The sequence below is a fragment of the Somniosus microcephalus genome, chromosome 6 (assembly GCF_052327205.1).
Source record: "Somniosus microcephalus isolate GS21.2 chromosome 6, FLI_Smic_1.0, whole genome shotgun sequence".
NCBI classification, from domain to species: domain Eukaryota; kingdom Metazoa; phylum Chordata; class Chondrichthyes; order Squaliformes; family Somniosidae; genus Somniosus; species Somniosus microcephalus.
Genome location: NC_140992.1, coordinates 178,618,821 through 178,632,519, shown reverse-complemented (window position 1 = coordinate 178,632,519; position 13,699 = coordinate 178,618,821). Strand labels below are relative to the sequence as shown.

Below are 13,699 nucleotides of genomic sequence, written 5' to 3'. Positions count from 1 at the left end.
CCAATCAATCTCAGTGCTGGGTGTGATCTGACTCACAGCAGGGATGCACTGCGTATGGGAATCCAATTGAAGAAATACATCAGGAGAAGGCCTAATAAAGGCTTCATCTGAGATATGCCCTTGAGATAAAATACCTACCCAATCAAACTTAGGTGCCCAGCTACACAAACGAGCTGGCAGACAACAGTGCCCAGCAGGTATGGAGCTTCAATTCAGGGCCTAATGACCACCTAGAGTTCTGCTTTAGTGGATATAGTTATACAGTCAATCCCACATAATCTTAAACCTGACCCATACAGGTCAGGAAGCCCCCAAAATTCACTGCTAATCAATGCTGCGTTAACTAGACTGATTACAGCAACTTGCATCTCTGCAGCACTTCTAACATAAGACAACGCCACAATGAGCCTCACAAAGGGAGGGAGCAAAAATAACCTGACACTGAGCAATGGTGGGAGAAGGGTTAAGCGTAGTGACTGAAGGACCAATTAAAGAAGTAGGTGCTGAGGATGCTTTTGAAGGAGAGGTGGCAAGGCAGAGGGGTTTACGAAGGGAGGAGAGGGCACAAAGTATGTCAGAGCCAGCAGAGCAGCAGAGGATGCTTAACGGACGTTCCTCATGCATCCTCTGCTTTTGATTATTCCAACAAGTCTCTTGCTGGCTTCCGAAAAATTGCAACTGGTCCAAAACCCCACTGCCACATCCTATCCCACAGTAAACCCTGTGCTCCATCACCTGTGTCCTCACCAACATTTATTGGTTTCCTACCTATATGATGCCCGGACTTCAAAATCCAGGCCCTCATCTACAACTCCATCTATGGCCATGCCCCTCCCTACCTCTGCAAGCTCATCCACCCCTAGATTACTCCTGCACCCTGTTCTGCCAGCTCTGGCCTATTGCATCCCTCTACCTTGCTACATCTCTCCCCATCCTTCGAAAGACTCATCACCTACCTCTTTGATCATGCCTTCAGTCACCACCCCTAACTTGTAAGGGTGCCGGTTAGTTCCCTCAGTAACCCCTAGATGGCACCTTCACTTGTTTTTTTCCCTTTGCTAATTGTTACTAGTTTCTCGTGTTTATTACTTAACTGCCTTTTATCAGGTTTATTGGTTTCACCTGTTTTTGCTTGTACTTAAGTTCTGTGGTTTCTTCCCTCTGTGCTCAGTCTTGACAAGCCGTTTGCCTAGTGGTAGCTTGTCTTGAGCTCCTATGATTGTAACTATTTACCTGTGTGATTCTAGTAAAGTACTTTTATTTAAGACTGCATACCTGCTTCTCGCCTCGTCTGTCTGCACTTGGGTCCAGAACCAGCCTCGCCCTGACAGCAAGACTGAGCCAGTATGGACCCAGCAGTGATGGAGGAATTTCGTTCTATTCTCTCCCATCAAGGTGCTTTCCTCAGCCGCCTTGAGCAACTTCTCCAAAGCATTTCGGACAAGGTAAATACGTGGACTCAGACCATTCAACACCCAGCCGCTGGGGCTTCTGCTCAGGATGTTCCTCCTCAGTCAGTTCCTTTGGGTACTACCCCACCGGTCGCCGACCTCCAGACTCACCAAGAGCCTCGCCTACCCGCGCCAGAGCACTACGACGGTCATCCGGGCAAGTGTCGCGGCTTCTTGACCCAGTGCTTCCTAGTTTTTGAACTCCAACCCTCCATGTTCCTATCACCCCGCTCTAAGGTAGCGTTCATATCACTACTCTCGGGAAAAGCTCTCGCCTGGTCTACCGCTATCTGGGAGCAGCAATCTTTCGTCTGCTCGGTCATTCTTCTTTTCGCCGAAGAGATGAGCAAAGTCTTTGACCATCCTGTGAGTGGATGGGAGGCAGCTAAGAGACTTTTGAATCTCCGCCAGGGCAACTGCAGCGTAGCCGACGTCGCCATTGAGTTCCGCACACTCGCTGCGGAAAGCCGCTGGAACACCGAGGCCCTTCTCTCCACGTTTCTTCATGGCCTTTCCGAATCTATCAAAGATGAACTGGCGTCCAGAGGTTCCGGAGGACCTTGACACACTCATCTCCCTTGCCATCAGAGTGGATAACCGCCTCCGGGAGCATGGTAGAGAGAGGAGATTCACTACTTCCACAGAGGTGAGATCTTCCGGTGTTTCGAATCTGACCAAGAGTTTCCAAGTACCCCCAAGTCCACCGGTTAGCTCCGATGAGGAACCTATGCAACTCGGCAGAACTCGGCTCTCCCAGTTTGAGAGACAGGAGATTGAGAGAGGGGCGTTGTCTTTGCTGTGGAGCCACATGCCCTGAGCTTCAGGAAAAAGCCAGGAGGATTGGGAAAATACTGACAGATCAAATCCCTTCTCCTACCCCTTCTGTCTTCCAAACCCTGCTTCCCGCTCGTCTCTCTTGGGAGGGACAACAGTACAACCTCCAGGCGTTTGTTGACTCCGGGGCTGCTGGCTGTTTTATCGATGCCACCCTTGTGCGCAGCCTGAAAATTTCTTTCTCCCGCCTTGACAAGCCTTTACAAGTCACCGCCCTCGACGGCAGGCCCCTTGGTTCTGGGCGTATTCATCATATCACCGGAGTATTACATGTCCAAGTAGGGGAGAGACATCAAGAGTTGCTGCAGTTTCACCTTATCGATTCACCTGAGCTCCCTCTCATTCTTAGACATCCATGGCTCTCTTCACAACCCTCACATTGACTGGACTACCGGGACTGTGCTGGAGTGGGGTCCTTCATGTCTAGCCAACTGTCTTAAGGTCTTCCCTAGTCTGCCCCGTCCTTCCTCTCCCGAGCCAGCTGATCCTTGCTCATGTGCCCCCTAAATATTCGGACCTCCGTGCTGTGTTTAGTAAGAGGCGGTCCACTACACTCCCCCCACACTGGTCCTACGACTGTGCCATTGATCTCCTGCCTGGCACTAGCCCCCCTCGGGGTCGGCTCTACTTTCTCTCTGGCCCTGAGAATGTTTCCATGGAAGAATACATCAAGGAAGCCCTCGCTACAGGTTTCATTCGCCCTTCCACCTCCCCAGCGGGTGCTGGCTTCTTTTTTGTAAAGAAGAAGGATGGTGGTCTCAGGCCTTGCATAGACTATCGGGGGCTTAACAAAATTACCATTAAGAACGCTATCCTCTCCCTTTGATGTCTTCAGCGCTTGAGCAGCTGCAGGGAGCTACCATCTTCTCCAAACTTGACCTCCGCAACGCGTACAACCTGGTCCGCATTAGGGAGGGGGATGAATGGAAGACTGCCTTTATCACCCCTAGCGGTCACTGGGAATACCTCGTCATGCCCTTTGGTCTCACTAACGCTCCTGCTGTCTTCCAAGCTCTGGTCAATTACGTGCTCCGGGACCTGCTGAACCAGTTAGTTTTTGTTTATTTGAATGACACTCTCATCTTCTCAAAGTCCCCCCAGCAGCATGTCCAACACGTCAGACGGGTGCTGCAGAGGCTCTTGGAGAACCGTCTCTTTGTCAAATCCGAGAAATGTGAATTCCACGTCTCCAAGGTCACCTTCCTGGGCTACGTCATCTCCTGTGGAAGCGTCCAGATGGATCCTAGCAAGGTTCAAGCCGTCTTGAACTGGCCGCGTCCCACGTCGGTTAAGCAGGTTCAGCGGTTCCTGGGATTCGTCAACTTTTACAGACGCTTCATCCGCAACTTCAGCTCCCTTGCCGCCTCCCTCTCCGCATTGACCAAGGGCTCGTCTTTACGGTTCAGTTGGTCTCCTGAAGCAGAATGGGCCTTCCAGGAGCTCAAACAACACTTCACCTCTGCTCCCATTCTGGTACACCCTGACCCCACCCTGCCCTTTATCGTAGAGGTGGATGCCTCAGATATTAGGGTCGGGGCTGTCCTGTCCCAGCGCTCCTCTAAGGACCAAAAGCTACATCCCTGTGCCTTCTTTTCCCGTCGCCTGAAGCCAGCAGAGAGTAACTACGATGTCGGCAACAGGGAGCTCTTGGCAGTTAAGTTGGCCTTGGAGGAGTGGAGACACTGGTTGGAGGGAACAGAGCATCCTTTTGTCGTCTGGACCGACCATAAAAATCTGACATATATCCAGGACGGCAGGCTAGGTGGGCTCTCTTTAACCGGTTCAACTTTCTCCTGTCTTACCGCCCAGGGTCTAAGAACCTCAAACCGGATGCCCTTTCTTTCCAGTTTGACCCCTCGGAAAAGGACTGGACCCCGGAACCTATCATCCCCAGTTCCTGCATCGTTGCTCCAGTCGCATGGGAGATTGAGACTGTGGTGCGAGGGGCCCAACGTCAGGAGGCTGACCCTGGAGGAGGCCCTCCTCATAGCCTTTATGTTCCCAGTCAGGTGCGCGCCCAGGTCCTTCAATGGGGGCACTCTTCTCGATTGACTGGTCATCCTGGGATCCGTCGGACTCTCGAGTTCCTTAAAAGGTGGTTCTGGTGGCCCTCTATTGAAGTGGACACCCGGGCCTTTGTCTCCGCTTGTCCCGTCTGTGCCCAGAACAAGACATCCCAACAACCTCCGCTTGGTCTCCTGCATCCCTTGCCCATCCCCAGCTGTCCCTGGTCTCATATCGCCCTGGATTTCATCACCGGGCTACCTCCATCTGAGGGATTCACTACCATCCTAGCTGTGGTCGATCGCTTTTCCAAGGCTGCTCACTTCGTCCCTCTCGTCAAGTTTCCCTCTGCCAGAGAGACTGCCCAGCTGGTTGTCCAGCATGTCTTCCGCCTCCATGGCTTGCACCTGGATGTCGTCTCTGACCGTGGTCCCCAGTTCTCATCCAGGTTCTGGAAGGCTTTTTGTTCCCTCCTGGGCGCTTCCGTCAGTCTCTCCTCTGGGTTCCACCCACAGTCTAACGGCCAGACTGAGAGAACCAACCAAGATCTGGAGAGAGTGCTAAGAAGCTTTGTGTCCTCCAATCCTTCCACCTGGAGCAAGTATCTGGTCTGGGCGGAGTACACGCACAATACCCTTCAGAGCTCCTCCACTGGCCTCTCACCTTTCGAGTGTCAATAGGGCTTCCAACCGCCACTCTTCCCTGAACAGGAGAGGGAGGTAGGAGTCCCGGCTGCCCAGGGGTTCATCCAACGCTGCCGCCGTACCTGGAGGAGGGTCCGATCCGCCTTGCAGCTCGCTTCTTCTCGGCAGAAAGTGGAGGCTGACCGACACCGCCGCCCAGCTCCTCGGTTCTGGACCGGACAGAAGGTCTGGCTGTCTACCCGGAATCTTCCGCTCCATGTGGAGTCCCGCAAGTTGGCTCCCCGGTTTATCGGACCTTTTAGGATTTTGGAAAAAGTAAACCCTGTGGCCTACCGGCTCCTCCTTCCTCGGTCGATGAAGATACATCCCATGTTCCACGTCTCTCACCTCAAGCCAGTACTTACCAGTCCCTTGGTTCCTGCTTCCAGACCTCCCCCCCCCACCCCGCATGATTGACGGTCAGCAAGCCTACACTGTCCGTCGCCTCCTTGATAGTTGCCGGGTTAGGAGGAGCATTCAATACCTGGTCGACTGGGAGGGTTATGGTCCTGAAGAGCATTCCTGGGTTCTGGCCCGGGACATTTTGGATCCTGATCTCATCAGGGATTTTCGCCGTCGCCACCCTGATCGTCCAGGAGGAACGTCAGGAGCCGTTCCTAGGGGAGGGGGTCCTGTGAGGGTGCCAGTTAGTTCCCTCAGTAACCCCTAGATGGCACCTTCACTTGTTTTTTTCCCTTTGCTAATTGTTACTAGTTTCTCCTGTGTTTATTACTTAACTGCCTTTTATCAGGTTTATTGGTTTCACCTGTTTTTGCTTGTACTTAAGTTCTGTGGTTTCTTCCCTCTGTGCCGTTGACAAGCCGTTTGCCTAGTGGTAGCTTGTCTTGAGCTTCTATGATTGTAACTGTTTACCTGTGTGATTCTAGTAAAGTACTTTTATTTAAGACTGCATACCTGCTTCTCGTCTCGTCTGTCTGCACTTGGGTCCAGAACCAGCCTCGCCCTGACATAACTGTTGGTGAAGGGTTGCAATGGCAGTTGGGATGGAGGTGGTGATGAGTGGTCTTGGTGGTGGCCAGGATATGGGCATTGAACCTCCGCTGAAGATCAAACAGCGCACCAACGTTGCACACCATCAGATGAGCGAACTGTGAGGGAGAGGGATGTAGTTGGTGGTGTGGGGGGCGGGATGGTATGAACTAAGCTGAATGCCTCGGGTCTTATCAACACTGAGTTGAAAGTAATTCTTGCTCATCCAGGAGCTGATGTCAGCTAAGCAGTCAAACAGGCTAGTAATGATCAAGTAGTGGAGTGGTAACAAGAGCTACAGGTGGATGCCAAACATGCAGACAAAAGCTGACCCTATGCCTACACTGAGGGGCAGCATGTAGTCAAGAAAATGAAGAGGGCCGAGATTGAAGCCTTTGGACACATTGAATGACTATGCAGGGGAAGGAAGGGGAAGACATTACAGAAAATATGCTGGATTGCTTAGAAAAGGTAGGAGTGGAACCAAGCGAGGGCAGTTCCACTGAGGGGGACTCAGAGCAGAGACAGTGGAGAGAGATGGTGCAACAAACTGTGTCAAATGCTATGGGGAGGACAAGGAGGGATAGCGCACGGTAGGCGCAGTCAGAGGATACTGTCGGTGACTTCAATCAGCAGTCTCAATGCTGTGCACAGGGTAAAAGTCGGATTGATGGGAGAGGTTGGCACCGAGGGGGGGGGGGGGGGGCAGGAATGACGGCTGCAGTCTTAAGTGCGGGGGGGGGGGGGGGGGGGGAGCCAGTGATGATGTCAGTAAGTATTGGGCTTAGGATGGGTCTTGTGTGATCAGTTGGTTTGGGAGGGGTTTGTTGACTCAAGGCGAGGTGAATACAAATGAAAGAAAAAGAAATAGAATCAGGGGGCCCTCCAGTGTTTCAGTCAAGTGGCCATTCCTCATCTCCGAGCCTAGACAATGAATGTCAGCAGGCTATTCAACCACAGCAGGCTTTACAGCCAGGCCCAATATTACCTTCACCTGATGTCCACGCCAGCACACTTTCCAGCAGGGGTCAGTGGACAAAAATCAGGAGCAGGAACATGGAAGATTTTTTCCTCCCAAATGCTGGGGCTCTAAGGTGAATCTCAACACCACAACCGTAGCCGTGACTGAGATCAGCTAACTCAGCACAGCCCGAGATCCATCCTGGGACCTCGTCAGATTTTTTAATTCAAGTTAAACTGCTATTGGATAAACAGGCTACCCTTGCAAACTGGGTTCATCAATCAGAGCATACAGAACTTCTGATAAGCGCAAAACATCTTTGCAGATTTTTAAAAAATTTAGGGGACTACACTACATAAAAATCACAAACTCTCAACCATCTGGTCGGAGAGCCAGTGCTCGGTTATTCGAGCTTTCAGGATGTTAAACGCTGTCATCTTCCACTTCCAAAAGTGGAATCAGCAGCTCTAAAGGCTCATCTTATGGGGTCAGCGTACAAACCCTGGACATCCCGCTGACTCATCAAGATTGTGAAGTGAAGTATGAGGAGACAATGAAGACATATTATGGGAATCGTCTAACTGTTTCTTAGGAAACCGTTCAAAATGTGAATGTATCGAAGTGTTCAGATTTTTTTCGCCACTTTGTCTTGTATATTGAAGTACAACGGTTAAATGTCAGGTCAGTCAGAGTTTCACCACTAACAAAAAACTGCAATCCAAATCTTTATCAATACCTGGGCCATGCTAATAGGAACATTGCCCACTGGGCCTCATTTACATATGCAAATTAGTACAATGAAAAGACAGACTTTGCCCATTAATCCCTGAAGTCGCAGTCTGTGTGTCTAAAGTGAGTATACTCTCTGCACTAAAAAGGAATGTACATTTATTGAAGCTAATTAGAAACAGGTTGCACAATAGGTTCCCCAGTGTTGTAAATACCACGAATGCTTGCAAGACAGGCGATGCACCAGGGTAAGTCTGTATTTCAGAAAAACTGCGTGGGAACGAGTTGCCAGTGCGGAATTTGAGGGAAGGAGCCAAGTGCTTCAATCAGGGCGAACTGGCCGGTTTTGAACTGGGACAGAAGTAATGGTGCTACCTGGTTGATGAGATATTGAGTATCCGCTTTGGGAAGGGGCAGGGGGGATAAAGCTGGCACTCTTTCAGGTCCAAGGTGACACAGCTGATGATGATGGGAACATCGAGTCAAGTCAGTCTTTCGTGGCAAACTTGGCAATCAAATACCTGAGTCAGACGAGTCTGGAGTACTGCAGGTTGCTGCTGATCACTGGCTTGGCAATCTGGCTCATGGATGGTACATGCAGCAGTACGCCTGTCACTGGGAGCTGGGATTCTTCCCAATCGATTCCACATAACAATGCAAGCCAACAGGCTAGCTGGTTAAGGTGGTGCTGGCTGGACAAGCAGCAGGAGGCTCACCTTTGCTGGAAAGCAGAGACTTGAATACAAAAGCTAGGCCGACACTCCTAGTGCAGTACTGAGGGAGTGCTGCACTGTTGGAGGTGTCGTCTTTCGGAGGAGACGTTAAACTGAGGGCCCTGTCTGCCCTCTTAGGTGGACGTAAAAGATCCCACGGCACTATGGCGAAGAGGAGGTGTGCTGGCCAATATTTAATTCTCAACCAACATCACTAAAACAGATGATCTGGTCAGTATCACATTGCTGTTTGTGTGAGCTTGCTGTGCGCAAATTAACTGCCATGTTTTCCTACATTACAACAGTGACTACACCTCAATACTATTTCATTGGCTGTAAAGTGCTTTGGGACAGCCTGAGGTCATGAAAGGCGCTATATAAATGCATGTCTTTCTTTCTTTAAACCCGAGGCTCCTGGACTGCCCCTTGCACGGAAGCAAGAGATCTCTCAAACCTGCCTCTAAGTTCTCTGGGTTAAAGTAACTGGACTGTGAGTCTACAGGGAGAGACATAATAGTAAAGCAAGTGACTGGTTATTGCTCAGATCCACTCAGAAGCTGGGATTTTCGCTGCCTCTCGCTTCTTATGGCTGTGATGCACATTGAAAAATCCTGAGGTTGTGAAAGTCTTTATCAATGCCAGCTTTTTATTTTATGTAAAATTCCAGTACTTGGGGGGAGAAATCCCTTAGTGCGTGTGTAGAAATTCATGGAGCGCCGTGTAAAATCACTGCCCGATCAGGCTAATGGAATCGCCCTTTAGGCACATTTCGCAAACATGTAGATGATTTTCTGCAGCTGACCAAAAAATATCAGATTCTACTCCTCTGTTGACATTTTTGCTCCGGTAGAAACATCACCTGCTGAGAATTTGTGATGGCAATTGGGGAAGAAGAGGCGCATTGTGGTCCTTGACTTCCCAATAGAGGTCGGCCTGGAGTGATACAGCATTGAGGGATAAATTATCCTTCAATTAAATCCCTCTACCACCAAATGCACAACAGCAACTTCAATGACTTATGCACCCAACCCTATAGGCCCCAGCAATATGCTTTATTTGAACTGCTTTGTAAAACCCTTCTACAATGTAGTTCGGGATTGAGTCATCATTGGGCTGGTAGAATATTCTTTCACCTCTGGGACCTGGGTTCCAATCCATCCCAGGTTGATGTCTTCCCTTCCGCCCCGCCCCAACCCTCTCTGATGAAGGTTTGCGGTCATCATGTGGGATGTCAGTTTTGAGGAATGAAACCATTTTTCCTTCTGATACACCCAGTACCAACATTGACCACCCATGTTCAAGTGTAAGGCCGGTGGGGGGGCCGTGTATTTCCAAGTTCCAAGACTGGGATGAAGCACATTTTTTGGCTAAGGAGGAGGAGCTTTATTCTGCATCTGACTTGTGCTCTACACGTCCACGATGTGCTTCAAACCAACGACAGATACAGCGTTGGGAACACTTTTGGTTCCCAAATCCCACTTGGAAGAATTTCCAGGTACTAACCCGCTTCAAACTTGGACAACGTGGAAATGAGAGATTCCACAGGAATTTGCCAGGTCAGGGTCTCTGCGTATAAATGGGTTCCCAAGGAATTTTCAAGCCAAGACCAAGAGGGTTAAGGACTTTGATTTCTTTTTCAGACTATACAATACCTAAAGGGACACTGTGATCACCAGTTATCGCCCATTGCTCGGTTGTTAATGATTCTGTAAGCTGCTTTTTGTCTGATTTCTTCAATACTCTCAGGCTGAGCTTTTACTAACGGAAGTACTTACACCCACTGGTCAACATTGTTACTGATAACTAGACCGGCACGAAGCAAGTGAAGAACATACTCCTAAGGATTTGCCCACTTCTTCACAGAACTGGAATAATAATTTTTAAAAATCAATCTTACAGCAGAGTTAGATGCCGCTTTAAAAAACATTATGTACAATATCAGATAAAATACAAGATAAATGAATACTGTACAAATTTGTAAATCAGTTGATTTAGACAAGGGGCTGTAAATTCAGTGACCCAACAAAAAACTGTTGATGAAATAAAAGCTTTCAGTGTTGGAGCTGCCTGAATCCACAAGGAACTAACTGCCCATCGTTTTTTATTTACTTCTAGGCTAACCAACAGTAAAAGCAGAAACAGACTGTTGGTGGTTGAACAGATAACCTGCAGAACACATGCTAGATACCTGCGCTAGTTAGCTTGCTTTAATTGATGAAGGTTTGTGCTCAGTGACACTGACTGAGGGATGTCGGAACATTTTCCCTTCTGATGTACCCTGTGTTAGCATTAAGTACTCTTAGGTCAGGTGTAGCATAGGTCAAACGCACAGTAAGGCTCCCTTTACACTGCTCAACCTCGAGTCTCAACACCAATCTCAGAAGTTGACCTTCCCCACTGCACCAGTGAGGCTTTACATCTCACACCAGCTATCTCAATGGACCATGGTTGCCAAATTATAGGCAGATTCATGCAATGGATTATGTCTAAAAACAAATTCATCGCTCAGTCTTCGGATTACAGTGATCCGTGACAAATGGTAAATGCCCATGTTTCTAGAATGAGCTCAGCTACTAAAGCCCAATAGTTAGATCACCATTAATACTCAGTGAACACTCACATGTGATCTACAGCAGAACACTTGGATACATTTCAAAGGGTCTCAAACTTGGCTCAGTGGTCGCACTTTCGCCTCTGAGTCAGAAGGTCATGGGTTCAAGTTCCACTCCAGAGACGTGAGCACATAATCTAGGTTTTAGCCCAGTAGTGAGGGAGTGCTGCACTGTCGGAGGTGCTGTCTTTTGGATGAGCCATTAAAAACCAAGGCCTTGCCTGCCTTTTCAGCTGGAAGTAAAAGATCCCATGGTACTTCAATCAACAAAATTAACATATTATCATGGTTTATCTAATTTCTATTTGTGGGAACTTGCGGTGTGTAAATTGGCTGCTGCGTTTCCTACATTACAACTGACTGCACTTCAAAAAAGTATTACATTGGTTGTAATACGCTTTGGGATGTCCTAAGGTCACCAAAGGTTCTTTACAAATGTACGTTCTTTCTTTCTATACTTTCAACAGCTCTTTCTTTACATTTCAACATAAAATACATTAGTACTGCGGCATTTTTGTGGCAGAATAGCGAGAGCTTTACACTCCACCAAGCTCTGCTATATTTCATACGAGAGTACTTGATGCTGAAATGGGAAAGTGTTCCTCTTCAAGAGCAACACCCGTCACCTCGACAAACATACAAAAAAATTTCAATAGTACACACTGGAATGGCGAAGGTTAAAGCATTTAAGGCCAGTTAGAATAGAATGTGCGGGAGAGCAAAAGAACACAAGAATTAGGAGTAGGAGTAGGCCATACTGCTCTTCGAGCCTGCACCGTCATTCAATAAGATCATGGCTGATCTTCAACCTCAACTCCACTTTCCCGCCCAATCCCCAAATTCCTCGATTCCCCTAGAGTCCAAAAATCTATCTATCTCAGCCTTGAATATACTCAACGACTCAGCATACACAGCCCTCTGGGGCAGAGAATTCCAAAGATTCACAACCCTCTGAGTGAAGAAATGCCTCATCTCAGTCTTAAATGGCCGACCCCTTATCCTGAGACTATGCCCCCTAGTTCTAGACTCACCAGCCAGGGGAAAGAAAACCTCTCAGCATCTACCCCGTCAATCGTAGCACGGTGGCATAGTGGTTAGCACTGTTGCCTCACAGCGCCAGGGACCCAGGTTCAAATCCGGCCTTGGGCGACTGTCTGTGTGGAGTTTGCACATTCTCCCCGTGTTTGCGTGGGTTTTCTCCGGGTGCTCCGGTTTCCTCCCACAGTCCAAAGATGTGCGGGTTAGGTTGATTGGCCATGATAAAAAATTGGCCCTTAGTGTTAGGGGGGATTAAATACGTGGGGTTACGGGGATAGGGCTTGTGTGGGATGGCTGTCGGTGTAGGGACCGGGTGCTAGGGTTTGGATGATCAGCCATCATCTCGTTGAATGGCGGAGCAGACTCGAAGGGCCGAATGGCCTACTCCTGCTCCTATCTTCTATGTTTCTATGTTTCTAATCCCCCTTAGAATCTTATGTTTCAATGAGATCACCTCTCCTTCTTCTAAATTCCAAAGAGTATAGGCCCAATCTACTCAATATCTCCTCATAGGACAACCCGCTCATCCCAGGAATCAATCTAGTGAACCTTCGTTGCACTGCCTCTAAGGCACATCCTTTCTCAGATAAGGAGACCAAAACTGTGCACAGTACTCCTGGTGTGGTCTCATCAAAGCCCTGTAAGACTTCCTTACTCTTGTACTCCAACCCCCTTGCAATAAAGGACAACATGCTATTTTACCTTCCTAATTGCTTGCTGAATACATTCTAACTTTCTGTGTTTCCTGTACAAGAACACCTAAATCTCTCTGAACACCAACATTTAATAGTTTTTTACCATTTAAAAAATATTGTTTTTTTCTATTCTTCCTACCAGTGAATGTCCTCACATTTCCCAAATTATACTCCATCTGCCACCTTATTGCCCACTTACTTAACCTTTCTATATCCCTTTGCAGGCTCTATCCTTCTCACAGCTTACTTTCCCACCTAGGGTGTATCGCCAGCAAACTTGGATATACTGCACTCGGTCCCTTCATCGAAGTCATTAATATAAATTCTAAATAGCTGAGGCCCAAGCACTGATCTTTGTGGCACCCCACTGGTTACAGGCTGCCAACCGGAAAATGACCTGTTTATCCCCACTCTGTTTTCTGTCTGTTAACCAATCCTCTATCCATGCTAATATATTACCCCCAACCCCATGATCCCTTATCTTGTGTAGCAACCTTTTTATGTGGCACTTTATCGAATGCCTTTTGGAAATCCAAATATACTACATCCACTGGTCCCCCTTCATCTACCCTGCTAGTTACATCCTCAAAAAACTCTAATACATTTGTTAAACACGATTTCCCTTTCATAAAACCATGTTGACTCTGCCTAACCATGTTATGATTTGCTAAGTGCCTTGTTACCACTTCCTTAATAATAGATTCCAGCATTTTCCTGCGACCGATGTCAGGCTAACTGGCCTGTAGTTCCCAGTTTTCTCTCTTCCTCCTTTTTTGAACAGTGGAGTTACACTTGTTACCTTCCCATCCACTGGGACCGTTCTAGAATCTAGGGAATTTTGGAAGATCACAACCAATGCATCCACTATCTCTTCAGCCACCTCTTTTAGAACCCTAGGATGTAGGCTCTCAGATCCAGGGGATTTGTCGGCTTTTAGTCCCATTAGTTTCTCAAGTACATTTTCCCTACTGATATTAATTACTTTAAGTT

General features: G+C 48.3%; 1 protein-coding gene across 1 annotated transcript in view; it reads right to left on the bottom strand.

The window, feature by feature from the left end:
* vac14 (vac14 homolog (S. cerevisiae)) overlaps positions 1–13,699 on the bottom strand; it is a 398,888-nt gene that overhangs the window by 221,922 nt on the left and 163,267 nt on the right. The window lies entirely within an intron of this gene.